The sequence below is a fragment of the Azolla caroliniana genome, unplaced genomic scaffold (genome assembly GCF_043228905.1).
Source record: "Azolla caroliniana isolate FFs.n. ecotype wild unplaced genomic scaffold, voAzoCaro1.0.p SCAF_22, whole genome shotgun sequence".
NCBI lineage: Eukaryota > Viridiplantae > Streptophyta > Polypodiopsida > Salviniales > Salviniaceae > Azolla > Azolla caroliniana.
The window spans coordinates 12,077,437-12,093,932 of NW_028230457.1; the positions used below are offsets into that span (position 1 = coordinate 12,077,437).

The 16,496-nt window shown below is 42.2% G+C and overlaps 3 non-coding genes across 3 annotated transcripts; all 3 read right to left on the reverse strand.

Moving 5' to 3' along the window:
- Positions 1 to 7,918: 7,918 nt before the first annotated feature.
- TRNAM-CAU (transfer RNA methionine (anticodon CAU)) lies at positions 7,919 to 8,002 on the reverse strand. Its single transcript is given in 2 exon segments — positions 7,919 to 7,954; positions 7,965 to 8,002. It is a non-coding gene; the product is annotated as a tRNA-Met (tRNA).
- A 376-nt stretch (positions 8,003 to 8,378) lies between these two features.
- Positions 8,379 to 8,462, reverse strand: TRNAM-CAU (transfer RNA methionine (anticodon CAU)). The gene is given in 2 exon segments: positions 8,379 to 8,414; positions 8,425 to 8,462. It is a non-coding gene; the product is annotated as a tRNA-Met (tRNA).
- A 1,275-nt stretch (positions 8,463 to 9,737) lies between these two features.
- On the reverse strand, positions 9,738 to 9,821 carry TRNAM-CAU (transfer RNA methionine (anticodon CAU)). The gene is given in 2 exon segments: positions 9,738 to 9,773; positions 9,784 to 9,821. It is a non-coding gene; the product is annotated as a tRNA-Met (tRNA).
- Positions 9,822 to 16,496: the final 6,675 nt, after the last annotated feature.

Sequence of the window (16,496 nt, forward strand, 5' to 3'; positions counted from 1 at the left end):
AAAGAGAATTAAACTGCCAATTTTAAGCTCACCCTTCCAAGTTTATGATGCGGCTCTAAGGTTTCATCGACTATATGGAGTTGGAGAGTTTGAGACCTACGAGCTCGACAATTGCCCCTCCATCCTGACTTTGACATGTGTATGCTCTGAAAAATCTAAGCTAATATTCACATCAAAGCATCTCTTTGGAGCTACTCACCTGAAGGAAGCCATGGACAATTTGGAAATATATTAAATGGGTGGCAATGCAATCTCCCTTAACTATATTTGCAATATTTTAAGGCATGATAGGGTAGTCTTCGCAAAGCTTCCTAGTTAAATGCATAATCTTCCCGAACCTCAGGATTTCTTATTATAGATCTAGGTACTAAAGTAAGCTTAAGATAAGGATAAAGAAATGAAAGATAGAAAGGAGAAAGAGAAAGAAGGGTGCCGATCCACCCGACCACCCCCGAGCGAAGGGATCGAGACGGACTCGAGCCTCGATCGGCGTCCCATACCACCGCCGTGGCGTCGAGTCGTACCTGGTGCTGGCGCGCTCGCTACAAGAGTTGACCCACCACACGAGCAGAGTCTCGATGTAGTCAAAAGATCCTCAAATGAGGGTAGCTAGGCCTCTTATTTATAGCGATACCCAAGGCCCCCAGGCAAGTTCACTCTTGACCTAATGGGTTGTCTCAATCCTGATGATTAAAAGTAATCCTCCCCTTCTTTACACTCTCGTTTAACCCTCACACTTATCCACGTGTATAGAATACTACGGTAAATTCTTACCACGGGATATTATATGGTCATGCCCGTAACATACTCCCCCTCTTTAAAACATTGCACTCTTGCAATGGAAAGTTAGGGAAGTTAGTTCTAAGAGTATTTTCGCGTTCCCATGTGGCATCTTTTATTGATTTATCCATCCATTTTATTTTAAATTCTCGGATTTCTTTAGTACGTAATTTTTTTGTTTTAACATCAAGAATTCTTTCTGGTACATGTGGTTTAGAAGATAATTCTTCAGAAGTAACCAGAGTTTCAGTCGTAACTGTATTGTCGCTAGAACCTAGAAGTTCTTTTAGACGACTCACATGAAAGACTAGATGAATTCCGACACCATCGGGAAGAGCGAGACGATAGGCTGATGACCCAATGCGTTTGAGGACTGTAAAAGGTCCACAAAACCGTGGGGCTAACTTAGCGCACTTACCCGTAGACAATGTCTTAGAATTGTGAGGTACACATAAAAATACCTTCTGTCCAAGGTTGAATACACGAGGTTGCCTATGATGATCGTTATAAAAACACGCTCTATCTTGAGCTGTTTTTATATTATGTCGTGCAATATGCAACATATCTTGCATATCCCGAAGAAAGTTTTGCGTACTTCGCAACTCATCATGATGTGTATTAACATCAATCGGGGCTCGTGGCTGAAAACCATACATCAACATAAAAGGACTATATCCCGTCGACGTATGCTTGGAGTTGTTATAAGCAAACTCCAAAATTGGGAGATAACGTTCCCATTTTGTTGGTTTTGCACCAACGTATGCTCGAAGCATGTCCTTAATAATTTGATTTACTCGTTTTGTCTGTCCATCGGATTGAGGATGATCCGTGGAGCTCATGCTCAACGTAGTTTCTAACTTCTTAAAGACTTGTGTCCAGAAGTCACTAGTAAACTTTGGATCTCGAACACTCACAATATCCATCGGTAACCCATAAAAACGAAACAATTCGTCAACGAATTGGTAAGCCAATTCAGGAGCTGTTACCGTGGTTTTAGTAGCAATAAATCTGGCCATTTTAGTTAGTCGATCAACGACAACCCAGATGGCATCATGACCTTTTTGGGTGCGAGGAAGGCTAACAATAAAATCCATGGATATACTTTCCCACTTATTATTGGGAATGTCCAAGGGATGTAAAAGTCCTGCGGCTTTAAGTCGCTCGGCTTTGTTAACCTGACACTGGTGACATTTAGTCACATAGCTATGTATGTCAGGACGCATCTTAGGCCAATAAAATTGAGTGGAGATGAGAACGAGTGTACGATGTATTCCAGGGTGCCCTACTGAGGGTGCATCATGGCATTCAAAAAGAATCCTCTTTTTGACCTCGGGTAAATCTGGAACACAAACCTTCCCATTACGGTAGAGCAAACCGTTAGCAATGTGGAAGTATTCCTTCGAGGATGTGGTGGTGTCTGTTCCAGACTCAACTCTTGCCCAATATTTTGCGAAATAATTATCATCAGGATACTTTCCTCGAAGGTGATCATAGAGATCTGATGATATTGCAGTGAAGCTAAGCATGTTAACTTCACGGATGCGACTTAGTGCATCAGCGACAGTGTTCATGGAACCTTTACGATATCGTATGGAAAAATCAAAGTCCTGGATGAGATCAGCCCATCGTGCCTTACGACCTTTCAGGTCTTGTTGGTCACAAAAATATTTCAAGGACTCGTGGTCCGTAGTTACCACAAAGTGATTTCCATAAAGATAATGGCGCCATGTTTTGAGCGCATGTATAACTGCAAATAATTCCTTTTCTTGAACGGTATACCGACATTGAGCAGAATCAAGTTTCTTACTCTCGAATGCTATTGGTTTACCATCTTGATACAAGACAACACCTATAGCATAATCGCTTGCATCGGTTTTAACCTCAAAAGGTTTTGAAGGATCGGGTAAAAGAAGTGAAGGAGCGTTGCAAACCAGGTCCTTGAGTTCCTTAAAGGCAAGGTCTAGTGTAGCATTCCACACAATAGGTTTTGTAGACTTACGCGTTTGACCTTTTAAAAGATCAGTAAACGGCGTCGTCAATTGGGAGTAATTATGAAGAGACTTTCGCAAAAACCCCACAAAACCAAGGAATGATCGAACTTCTCGAATATTCCGAAGAGTGGGCCAAAGCTTGATTTTCTCAATGCGAGAAGGATCAATTTCAACTCCTTGTTCGGTTATGAGATGTCCTAGATAAGTAATTGATTTCTTGAAGAACTCACATTTTGAGATTTTCGCATAAAACTGTTTGTCACGCAATGTTTGTAAAACAAAGCGGACATGTCTAGCATGTTCTTGTAATGTACGGCTATAAACTAAAATATCATCCAAGAAAATAACGACAAATTTTCCAAGTTGTTCTCGGAAAATGTCATTCATTTCTTGTTGAAAAGTAGCCGGAGCATTGGTCAAACCAAAAGGCAGGACCAAAAACTCGTAATGGCCATAGCGCGTACGAAATGCCGTTTTAGGAACATCGTCCTCACTTATTCGTATTTGATGGTAGCCAGTACGGAGATCAAGTTTCGTAAAATACCGAGCTCCCTGGAGACGGTCAATTAGATCGTCAGCCCGGGGCAATGGATACGAATTCTTGATCGTCACTTTATTCAAGCGTCGGTAATTAATACACATACGCCATGTGCCCTCTTTCTTTTTAACCAAGAGAACTGGTGCACCCCATGGAGATTTACTATAACGTATATAACCCATTCGTAAATAGTCCTTGAGTATACCTCATCTTCTTCGGATCGACTTAAGCGATACGGAGGTATACTTATTGGTGCAACACCAGGTACAATATCTATACGATGGTCTATATTACGTTTAGGAGGTAACCCATCAGGTAGTTCACTTGGAAAAACATCATGAAAATCATTTAAGATTTCATCAAGTTGTTGTTGTTCAAAATATGTTAATTGAATCGGGACATTATCGATATTGTAAACGTGAATGTCCGGATCAAGTACACAATAAAATAACGTAGAACAAGACAACTCGGATATTGATGGACACGAGGAAACAATCGAGAGGGATTGTTTTTTTACACATTGAATAAAATGCGTACAATCGTTTAGTACAAAAGAAATGGAATGACGAACCCAATCAATCAATGAAGAAGAGTTTTTATTATAAAACCAGGGATAACCCAGTATTACATCGGTGGTACAAAGATTCATTACATGGAAGTCTACTTCCTCTATATAAGTATCAATAGAAATTCCTAATGAATGAATCGCCCCGTTGATGTATTGTACTCTTCCATCAGCCAAGTGCACCATGTAGGTGTGATCACTTACGGTGGGTTGGATTCCCCATATCTGAACCAAACGATCATTCACAAAATTGTGTGAGATTCTCGAATCAAATAAAAATTGTACGGGAGATCCATTGATATACCCGTTTGCACGTAGTAAATCATTGGGACCCAATACATAGTGAGGGAAAGAACATTGACAATTACTTAAATGATGTGTATAGACCTGAAGGACATTAGGAATCTGACCTTTATGGTCTGCAGCTTTAGCTTTGTTGTTGTGCTCTTTCCGTTGGAGCTTTCGACATTGATCTTTTGTATGACCCTTCTTTTTGCAGAATACACAAAAAGGATGTTGTCGCTTACAATCGCGATCCAGGAATTCGTTGGGTGTCTTGCGTTTCCCAACAAATTGCGACTGCTTAGTCCCGGGCGCTTCGTTGGGTTTGTTATGGTCCTTCTTCAAAGTGCGTTGATAGCGAAGAACTATTTCAATGGCCTCTTCGAAGGATTTTGGATCCTTATCGTGCACTATCCAGTGATAGTCCGAATTGGGGATGCCATTGACAAAACAAGCTATCAACAACCAATTGTCCCCTTCTAGACCCGATTTTTGGATTTGGGTTCTAGCATGGTGAACATAGTCTTCTAGCGAGGAAAATTTCCTGCTAGAGAGGTTCATTAAAGCTTGTGCTGCCTCGGTTCGAGAGGGAGGTTGCAGAAATTGGCCCTTAAAAACCGTGACAAAATCTGTCCAGGTATCGGGCAATTTCCCCATAGTACGGAGGCCACGCCACCAGGCGGCGGCCTTACCCCCGAGTTCTCGGCTGACATATGCAATCTTCGTACTATCTGGCGTGGGATAGAGCTCAAAATGAGACTCCCATCGTCCCAGCCATGTGCAGATTGCTTCTTCGGTTCTTTCCTTTTTGTCTCCCTTAAATGGCTTAACGACAAATGATGGTTCACCTTGTCGCTCATCAGGTCTATTAGTCTCACGTTGTAGACTAATGACACGTGCCTCAAGAGCACTCTGAGATTGTCGAAGTTCGGTCATTTGTTGAGCGGTGAAACTAAGGTATTGGGTTATTTGTGCCAAATACATCTCAGTGGACATTTGTCCAGGAGGATTCCCTTGAGTTCCTTCCGCTTGAGCGGATGCCATCGGGTCGTTAATTTGAGCCATTAAAAATTATTTCTGGAAAAGAAATAGGATAAGGTCAGAGATATAGTCATAACATCATGTCGTGATGTAAACATATCATGGGCGAGCATTAATCGATATCATTATCTCACGTCAATACCCCTCTAGACGTATGAGATGAGGTTCAAGATCAGGTTACTATGGTAACACAAAGGTGTTTTAAAAACCATGGGGGTGACAAATAAATGTCTTTCCCTGATCTCTATATCGATTTTTTCATGGTGGCTCCCCGAGGCTCAACCATGTATGTTCGCGTCATGAATAGTTTATACACGAAAAAAATGTTAATAATAAACTATGTTTCGGTGCCCACATATGTGGTTTCGGCTCTTTAAGTCCTATTACGAGGACCCCGAGGTGCACTTAGACCTTAAGTCTAAACATGTGTTATAGTCATATGTATCAAGGATGTTGTATGGTCTTGGTCATATTTGAACTCGAGACCTCGAGAACAAATACATTAAACACTTGAGCCAACCAAGTAAGTTGCTCTTCTCGAATGCTTAATGTTTGATGCGTATAAGAGATATGCGAGGCAATTGATCATATATGTTTTTTTAAAAGAACATATATGTCAAGTCGCCCTCATTTACCAAAACTATTTTGGTACGCCAAAGTGCAACCTAATGGTCAAGCCAAATGAGCCCTTGTTTCGTAGTAGGCTCACGTGGGCCATCACATGGTCACGTCATTACGAATGCCTCTCGTAAGAACGAGCTCATGATGGCATCGTATCCATGTAACGAGGGAGGGATGTTGGATACGTGCATCATTGGAGCGACCTCACTTGAAGTGGGTCAAGCCCTACGTACTCAACATCATTTTGGCTATTGGCGTTTCTTTACGTAACGAAATCGAGGTCGTCAACGGGGTTATCAACAATAAAAAAATGTTGAAAAAGGGATGGTGACAACGCCATTCTCACAAAAATGTGAGGACGGCTACCAACATCCTTTTCCCGACCATGACAACTTTCGATATAATCACGTAATAACGAATATACACATATGTTTACTTATCATATATATACGATCAAATACGTATATATGTGACCACATATGCCTATATTAAACATATCGTTATAGTAAATAGCCACAAATGATGTGATCAAGATACGTAATCGAGGTATATACCTCTACGCACACGAAACATCCACAAATAAGAGATCATCGTAATACGCAATGGAGGTATTGACCTCTTACGCATACGAGACCAAACGCATATCGTTTACAACAAATCAAGGTATTAAACTCATACGCAAACGTAACATATGTTCGTGAACGTATTACGTAATTGAGGTATTAACCTCGTACGCATACGACACTCATCACATATTATTAATATGTCAAACGAGGTATTGACCTCGTGCACATATGTAAACGTTTTAGATAATCAATTAAAGACCACTACAACATCATTGACTTAATGAAAAAAATTACATATAAACTAAACACATGATTAGATGGGAGAAGAGAGAATAGAAAGAAAAATTATGGAAAGCGTTACCGAAGTTCTTTGTTGATCGTTGTCTGGATCAAGGCCAACCGCACAACGATCGATCAGCATCAATCAAAAGACAAATGAAAAACAAAGAAACATTAGTACAAAAATCTGATACCAAATATTATAGATCTAGGTACTAAAGTAAGCTTAAGATAAGCATAAAGAAATGAAAGATAGAAAGGAGAAAGAGAAAGAAGGGTGCCGATACACCCGACCACCCCCGAGCGAAGGGATCGAGACGGACTCGAGCCTCGATCAGCGTCCCATACCACCGCCGTGGCGTCGAGTCCTACATGGTGCTGGCGCGCTCGCTACAAGAGTTGACCCACCACACGAGCAGAGTCTTGATGTAGTCAAAAGATCCTCAAATGAGGGTAGCTAGGCCTCTTATTTATAGCGATACCCAAGGCCCCCAGGCAAGTTCACTCTTGACCTAATGGGTTGTCTCAATCCCGAGGATTAAAAGTAATCCTCCCCTTCTTTACACTCTCGTTTAACCCTCACACTTATCCACGTGTATAGAATACTACGGTAAATTCTTACCACAGGATATTATATGGTCATGCCCGTAACATTTCTCCCTGTTATGAGACCTACGTGCAACATCTTGACATCAATCAACGTATTCCCTAAGTTAGTTTTTTGGTAGAGCGATTGCGTAATCGTCTTGAAGTCATATTTTTGTAACTAGAATCTCTCTTTTAAGCAATTATTTTTTATATCGAAGTCAAAGTGTCTATTTTAAGCTCACTAGTTCAAGTTTAGGATGAGCTTGTAAGGTTTCATGGATTATGCGGACAATGAGCTTCGAAAACTCGACCTCAAGATTTCTCGATGCTATGAGACCCACGCTCTAGCCAACTGCACCACCCCCACATCTTGATTTTAAGTTACCATTATGAAGCCATGGACAATCTTACAATATATTTGCGAGGTAAGAGCGCAATCTTTTTTTACTAAATTTGCAATGGTTAATGGCATGAGCACGTAATTATTTTCGAAACCCAAGTGTCAGTTTTAAGCAATTATTTTTGAAATCAAACTCAAAAGTGGAATTCTTATTTTCGAAACCCAAGTGTAAGTTTTAAGCAACTATTTTCGAAATCAAATTCAAAAGTGGAATTGTTGAACTAACCACTCAAATTTTATGACAAGGTTGTAATGTTTCCTTGTTTATGGGGTGAGAGAGTTTCGAACTCTCGACCTCAGGATTTCTCGAAGCTATGAGACCTACGCGCTAACCAACTGCGCCACCACCCCTACATGTTGGTTTTGAGTATAAGTATGAAGATTATTGCTTCAATGAAGGCGAATAGGCCCGATTCCCTAAAACTCATAGCCCAAGGATGGAGAAAGACTGTCTCGACCTCGAAGATTGCAAATAGCAACCCTAGAATAGCTAAGTAATAGTAACTTAAAATCGAAATGTAGGGGTGGTGCCGTTGGCTAGAGCATGGGTGTCAATGCGACCTTTCGTAACTAAATTTGCAATATTTTATGGCGTGACATGTTAATCTTGTCGATTCCCGAAGCTTTCTAGTAAAATGCATACTTTTGAAACCAAAGTTTATGATGCGGTTGTAATGTTTCATCAATTATATGGAGTGACAAGGTCATTGTAAGGTTTCCTTGTTTATGGGGTGAGAGAGTTTCGAACTCTCGACCTCAGGATTTCTCGAAGCTATGAGATCTACGCGCTGACCAACTGCGCCACCACCCCTACATGTCAGTTTTGAGTATAAGTATGAAGATTATTGCTTCAATGAAGGCGAATAGGCCCGATTCCCTAAAACTCATAGCCCAAGGATGGAGAAAGACTGTCTCGACCTCGAAGATTGCAAATAGCAACCCTAGAATAGCTAAATAATGGTAACTTAAAATCGAGATGTGGGGGTGGTGCAGTTGGCTAGAGCATGGGTGGCAATGCGACCTTTCGTAACTAAATTTGCAATATTTTATGGCGTGACAAGTTAATCTTGTCGATTCTGGAAGCTTTCTAGTAAAATGCATACTTTTGAAACCAAAGGGTCAATTTTAAGTTCTAATATTTAAAAAGAGAATTAAACTGCTAATTTTAAGCTCACCCTTCCAAGTTTATGATGCGGCTCTAAGGTTTCATCGACTATATGGAGTTGGAGAGTTTGAGACCTACGAGCTCGACAATTGCCCCTCCATCCTGACTTTGATTTGTGTATGCTCTGAAAAATCTAAGTTAATATTCACATCAAAGCATCTCTTTGGAGCTACTCACCTGAAGCCATGGACAATTTGGAAATATATTAAATGGGTGGCAATGCAATCTCCCTTAACTATATTTGCAATATTTTATGGCATGATAGGGTAATCTTCGCAAAGCTTCCTAGTTAAATGCATAATCTTCCCGAACCTCAGGATTTCTCCCTGTTATGAGACCTACGTGCAACATCTTGACATCAATCAACGTTTTCCCTAAGTTAGTTTTTTGGTAGAGCGATTGCGTAATCGTCTTGAAGTCATATTTTTGTAACTAGAATATCTCTTTTAAGCAATTATTTTTTATATCGAAGTCAAAGTGTCTATTTTAAGCTCACTAGTTCAAGTTTAGGATGAGCTTGTAAGGTTTCATGGATTATGCGGACAATGAGCTTCGAAAACTCGACCTCAAGATTTCTCGATGCTATGAGACCCACGCTCTAGCCAACTGCACCACCCCCACATCTTGATTTTAAGTTACCATTATGAAGCCATGGACAATCTTACAATATATTTGCGAGGTAAGAGCGCAATCTTTTTTTACTAAATTTGCAATGGTTAATGGCATGAGCACGTAATTATTTTCGAAACCCAAGTGTCAGTTTTAAGCAATTATTTTTGAAATCAAACTCAAAAGTGGAATTCTTATTTTCGAAACCCAAGTGTAAGTTTTAAGCAACTATTTTCGAAATCAAATTCACAAGTGGAATTGTTGAACTAACCACTCAAATTTTATGACAAGGTTGTAAGGTTTCCTTGTTTATGGGGTGAGAGAGTTTCGAACTCTCGACCTCAGGATTTCTCGAAGCTATGAGACCTACGCGCTAACCAACTGCGCCACCACCCCTACATGTTGGTTTTGAGTATAAGTATGAAGATTATTGCTTCAATGAAGGCGAATAGGCCCGATTCCCTAAAACTCATAGCCCAAGGATGGAGAAAGACTGTCTCGACCTCGAAGATTGCAAATAGCAACCCTAGAATAGCTAAGTAATAGTAACTTAAAATCGAAATGTAGGGGTGGTGCCGTTGGCTAGAGCATGGGTGTCAATGCGACCTTTCGTAACTAAATTTGCAATATTTTATGGCGTGACATGTTAATCTTGTCGATTCCCGAAGCTTTCTAGTAAAATGCATACTTTTGAAACCAAAGTTTATGATGCGGTTGTAATGTTTCATCAATTATATGGAGTGACAAGGTCATTGTAAGGTTTCCTTGTTTATGGGGTGAGAGAGTTTCAAACTCTCGACCTGAGGATTTCTCGAAGCTATGAGACCTACGCGCTGACCAACTGCGCCACCACCCCTACATGTCAGTTTTGAGTATATGTATGAAGATTATTGCTTCAATGAAGGCGAATAGGCCCGATTCCCTAAAACTCATAGCCCAAGGATGGAGAAAGACTGTCTCGACCTCGAAGATTGCAAATAGCAACCCTAGAATAGCTAAATAATGGTAACTTAAAATCGAGATGTGGGGGTGGTGCAGTTGGCTAGAGCATGGGTGGCAATGCGACCTTTCGTAACTAAATTTGCAATATTTTATGGCGTGACAAGTTAATCTTGTCGATTCTGGAAGCTTTCTAGTAAAATGCATACTTTTGAAACCAAAGTGTCAATTTTAAGTTCTAATATTTAAAAAGAGAATTAAACTGCCAATTTTAAGCTCACCCTTCCAAGTTTATGATGCGGCTCTAAGGTTTCATCGACTATATGGAGTTGGAGAGTTTGAGACCTACGAGCTCGACAATTGCCCCTCCATCCTGACTTTGATTTGTGTATGCTCTGAAAAATCTAAGTTAATATTCACATCAAAGCATCTCTTTGGAGCTACTCACCTGAAGCCATGGACAATTTGGAAATATATTAAATGGGTGGCAATGCAATCTCCCTTAACTATATTTGCAATATTTTATGGCATGATAGGGTAATCTTCGCAAAGCTTCCTAGTTAAATGCATAATCTTCCCGAACCTCAGGATTTCTCCCTGTTATGAGACCTACGTGCAACATCTTGACATCAATCAACGTTTTCCCTAAGTTAGTTTTTTGGTAGAGCGATTGCGTAATCGTCTTGAAGTCATATTTTTGTAACTAGAATATCTCTTTTAAGCAATTATTTTTTATATCGAAGTCAAAGTGTCTATTTTAAGCTCACTAGTTCAAGTTTAGGATGAGCTTGTAAGGTTTCATGGATTATGCGGACAATGAGCTTCGAAAATCGACCTCAAGATTTCTCGATGCTATGAGACCCACACTCTAGCCAACTGCACCACCCCCACATCTTGATTTTAAGTTACCATTATGACGCCATGGACAATCTTACAATATATTTGCGAGGTAAGAGCGCAATCTTTTTTTACTAAATTTGCAATGGTTAATGGCATGAGCACGTAATTATTTTCGAAACCCAAGTGTCAGTTTTAAGCAATTATTTTTGAAATCAAACTCAAAAGTGGAATTCTTATTTTCGAAACCCAAGTGTAAGTTTTAAGCAACTATTTTCGAAATCAAATTCAAAAGTGGAATTGTTGAACTAACCCAGGCAAGTTCACACTTGGCCTAATGGGTTGTCTCAATCCTGATGATTAAAAGTAATCCTCCCCTTCTTTACACTCTCGTTTAACCCTCACACTTATCCACGTGTATAAAATACTACGGTAAATTCTGACCATGGGATATTAGATGGTCATGCCCCTAACATACTCCCCCTCTTTAAAACATTGCACTCTTGCAATGGAAAGTTAGGGAAGTTAGTTATGAGAGTACTTTCGCGTTCCCATGTGGCATCTTTTATTGATTTATCCATCCATTTTATTTTAAATTCTCGTATTTCTTTAGTACGTAATTTTTTTGTTTTAACATCGAGAATTCTTTCTAGTACATGTGGTTTAGAAGATACATGTTCAGAAGTAACCAAAGTTTCAGTTGTAATTGTATTGTCGCCAGAACCTAGAAGTTCTTTTAGAATATTCACATGAAAGAATGGATGAATTCCAACACCATCGGGTAGAGCGAGACGATGGGCTGATGACCCAATGCATTTGAGGACTGTAAAAGGTCCACAAAACCGTGGGGCTAACTTTTCGCACTTACCCGTAGACAATGTCTTAGAATTGTGAGGTACACGTAAAAATACCTTCTGTCCAGGGTTGAATACACGAGGTTGCCTATGATGATCGTTATAAAAACACGCTCTATCTTGAGCTGTTTTTATATTATCTCGTGCAATATGCAACATATCTTGCATATCCCGAAGAAAGTTTTGCGTACTTCGCAACTCATCATGATGTATATTAACATCAATCGGGGCTCGTGGCTGAAAACCATACATCAACACAAAAGGACTATATCACGTCGACGTATGCTTGGAGCTATTATAAGCAAACTCCAAAATTGGAAGATAACGTTCCCATTTTGTTGGTTTTGTACCAATGTATGCTCGAAGCATGTCCTCAATAATTTGATTTACTCGTTCTGTTTGTCTATCGGATTGAGGATGATCCATGGACCTCATGCTCAATGTAGTTTCTAACTTCTTGAAGACTTGCGTCCAGGTGTCACGAGTAAATTTTGGATCTCGATCACTCACGATATCCATCGGTAACCCATAAAAACGAAATAACTCGTCAACGAATTGGTAAGCCAATTCAGGAGCTGTTACCATGGTTTTAGTAGCAATAAATCTGGCCATTTTAGTTAGTTGATCAACCACAACCCAGATGGCATCATGGCCTTTTTGGGTGCGAGGAAGGCTAACAATAAAATCCATGGATATACTTTCCCACTTATTATTGGGAATGTCCAAGGAATGTAAAATTCCTGCGGCTTTAAGTCACTCGGCTTTGTTAACCTCACATTGGTGACATTTAGTCACATAGCTATGTATGTCAAGACGCATCTTAGGCCAATAGAATTGAGTGGAGATGAGAACGAGTTGTCGAATACAAGTGTATAATGGACGTATTCACACTATCCCTTTAGGCCATTTGTGTAATTAGCATAAAGGGTAGTTGCCCTAAGTCGGTCACTATATATAGTGACCTTGTAACCTTTTTGTAAGGTTGGATGTTGTATTATTGTTTCTATTGAATAGAAAGTCTTTTGTGCCTCTCTCTCTCTCTCTCTCTCTCTCTCTCTCTCTCTGTGCAACGACCTAGAAACTGTCATACGCAGGTATTCAAACACCAATCGAATGCTTCTTGATCTTCCGCATAGACGACCTCGTCTCCAACATCTGGTATCAGAGCCTGCACAGTAGTCGGTCCTTCAATCTGCTGTCGGCCGTCGTCTCAGCCTGCACAGCATTCGGTTTCCTGCGTCATTCGAAGAAGAGAGAAGAAGAAGAGAAACGAGGCTTGCATCTCATCGCGTTAGATCATCTTCGCTTGGAGTAAGCCAGCAGGTTGTACTCTGTCCCTTGTGATCGTAACCGCTCGAGGTGAAATCCCCTTGTGCAACATTGACACGATCGTGCTCCACCCGGTTAAACGGCATCCGAAGAGGTAATCAAACGCCGCTCATTGTAACCACTCGGTGCAGATCGGTCTTAAGACAACAACCCCAAATTCGTGCTTCATCTGGCTGATCGACATTCGGGAGGATCAGTTGGATCCGTCTCTCTCGTTGCTGCAGTCAACCGAAGCAGAATCGGTCCAGATAATCGGTTTCAATAATCGGTATTCAGCATATATATCCGAAGCGAACCGGGCTCACTCCGACTCGGCAACATTCGGGAAGACCAGTCGGTTCTGTCCCTCAAGCTACCGGAGTCAATTCGAGCAAGTTCCGAAGCCGAACCGACTCGGGTTCAAATCCGACTAGAACGATATCGGGTGAGCCAACCGGCTGCACTCCAACAAGGTTCGTAGTCAACTCCGAACCGAGCTCCGTCAACCGAAACCAAATTTGATGGCATCAACATCCGGCTCGTCAGAAATGAGTCTACGCAAGTTCGATGGATCGAACTTCAACTTCTGGAAGGAACAAATGCAGGACTATCTCATAGTCAAGGGGCAAATCGATCCCATCGAAAATGAAGAACCTCCAGAAGGATACAAACCAATTGAGTGGCAGAAGCTGGACAGAATCGTCCGCGCCACGATTCGGATGCACCTATCGGAATCGGTATACTTTACGGTGCAATCGTGTACGACAGCATTCGAACTGTGGAAAACACTGTCGGACACTTACGAAAAGAAGGTCGCCGCAACAAAGATGTTTCTGATCCGGCGCCTCTACAACTTGCGGATGAAAGAATCCGACTCGGTTCAAGCACACCTCAATGAGTACGAAAGCATAAGCTCCCAAATCTCGTCACAGGGGACGGCAATCGAGGATGAACTCAGAGCAATGATACTCATGAGTAGCCTTCCCTCATCATGGGAAACTTTCGTCACAACCGTGTGCAACGCGTCAACCACGGCTGTTAAATACTCCGAAGTCACGAGCGCAATCCTGACCGAAGCAGCTCGGAGAAAGTCTTTCGCCAAAGACTCAACAGACGACGCTTACGTAGTACAAGGTTCGACAGACCGATCGAACATACGAGGAAGAGATTCCTCACGGCCGCCGAACAATCAGCGAAGACGGAGCCAGTCACGGGATAACCGAATCTGCAACTATTGCAAGAAACCCGGACACATCAAAGCCGACTGCCGCGCACTCAAGAACAAGAACAACAAGAAGAGTGGCCGGCATGAGGAGATCAATTACGTCAGCTTCTCAGCTGATGTGCTACCAGACGACCCGAATATACTATCAATCGAAAATCCAGTCGGATCATAAGTCCTACTCACGACTGAAGAGTCGAGCACATGGCTCTTAGATTCGGGCGCGTCATTTCACGTGACTCCTCATCGATCCCAATTTCGGCAATATACGATCCGTCACTCCGACTCAGTTCGAGTCGGCAACTCACAACACTGTGACATCATCGGAATCGGCACAGTAGAGCTCAACCTTGCAGGTGGCTCTACACTTGTACTCCACAACGTCCGACATGTACCCGAGCTCTCAAGGCCATTGATCTCAGTCGGACAACTAGATGAAGACGGCATTCGTGCCGGTTTTTCTTCGGGAGGGTGGACACTCCACAGGGGGAACCTCCTGCTTGCTAGAGGACCCAAGATACACTCACTGTATCCGTTACATGTTACGCTCAGAGAGGGTAACCTGTTTTTGGTGGATATTCCTGTGTCATCACTATGGCACAGAAGATTAGGACACCTCAGCAAGGCCGGCATTACGCATCTATCTAGAGCCGGATACATCCCTAAACTATCCTTCTCCGACCATCAATTCTGCGAGCATTGCCAGTATGGCAAACAAGCAGCCGCATCACACCCGACATCAGCACCAAGAGAAACGAGACCTCTCGATTTGGTCCATTCGGACGTCTGTGGCCCAATGCCGCATCAGTCTCTAGGCGGTGCCTCTTACTTCGTCACTTTTATTGACGATTCGACTCGAAAGGTGTGGGCTTATCCGATTCGCACCAAAGATCGGGTCTTCTCGATCTTCTCAGATTGGCTCGCTATGGTAGAAAATCAAACCGACCGAAAACTGAAATGCTTTCGGACCGACAATGGGGGAGAGTTCAAATCCGAAGAATTCGTCAAATTCTGCCGACAACGCGGCATCCGACGTGAGTTTACGGCACCACACAGTCCGGAGCAAAACGGGATTGCAGAACGAATGAATCGGACAATCCAAGAAAGGATAGTTTCCATGCTCCAACACTCCGGACTATCGGATGGCTTCTGGGCAGAGGCTCTACTCACGGCAGTACACATAATCAATATGTCGCCAAGTAGACCTCTAGGACTTCAAATTCCTCAGGAACTATGGATCGGCAGTAAGCCGAATTACGACAAGCTGAGGATCTTCGGATGCGAGGCGTACGCCCTTATTCCGAAAGATGATCGCCGAAAACTTGCACCTCGGTCCAGGAAATGCATTTTCCTCGGATATGGATCCGACGGCGAAATGGGATACCGACTTTGGGATCCCGAACGCAGACAAATCGTCCGAAGTTCGGACATTGTGTTCAACGAGTCGGCTATGAATCCATCAGTCGAAAAACCGATCGAAGTCCGAAGGGTAACATTTTCCGATGTGCCGACCCTTCAAGAAGGCCCCGCTCTCAACACACGGTCAGCTTCACGGGTAGCTGAACCTTACACTACCGACTCGGACAACTCCGACTCGGCACAGCAGAACAATCCGCTTTCGGACCATCCGACCTCGATACCCGATGCGACCAGTCCAATCATACCTCGACGATCCGAGAGACTGTCGCAACCTCCGGAGAGGTATTCTCCTGGAATTTTCTTCACCGACGCCGGCGAACCGACGTCTTACGAAGAAGCATCGACATCTGTCGATTCCGCCACCTGGCATCTGGCGATGGAGTCGGAAATGCACTCCATTCGGGCAAACAAGACTTGGGATCTGGTCGAATTACCTAGGAACCGACGTGCTCTTCCTTGCAAGTGGGTTTATCGACTAAAAGAGACGTCTGA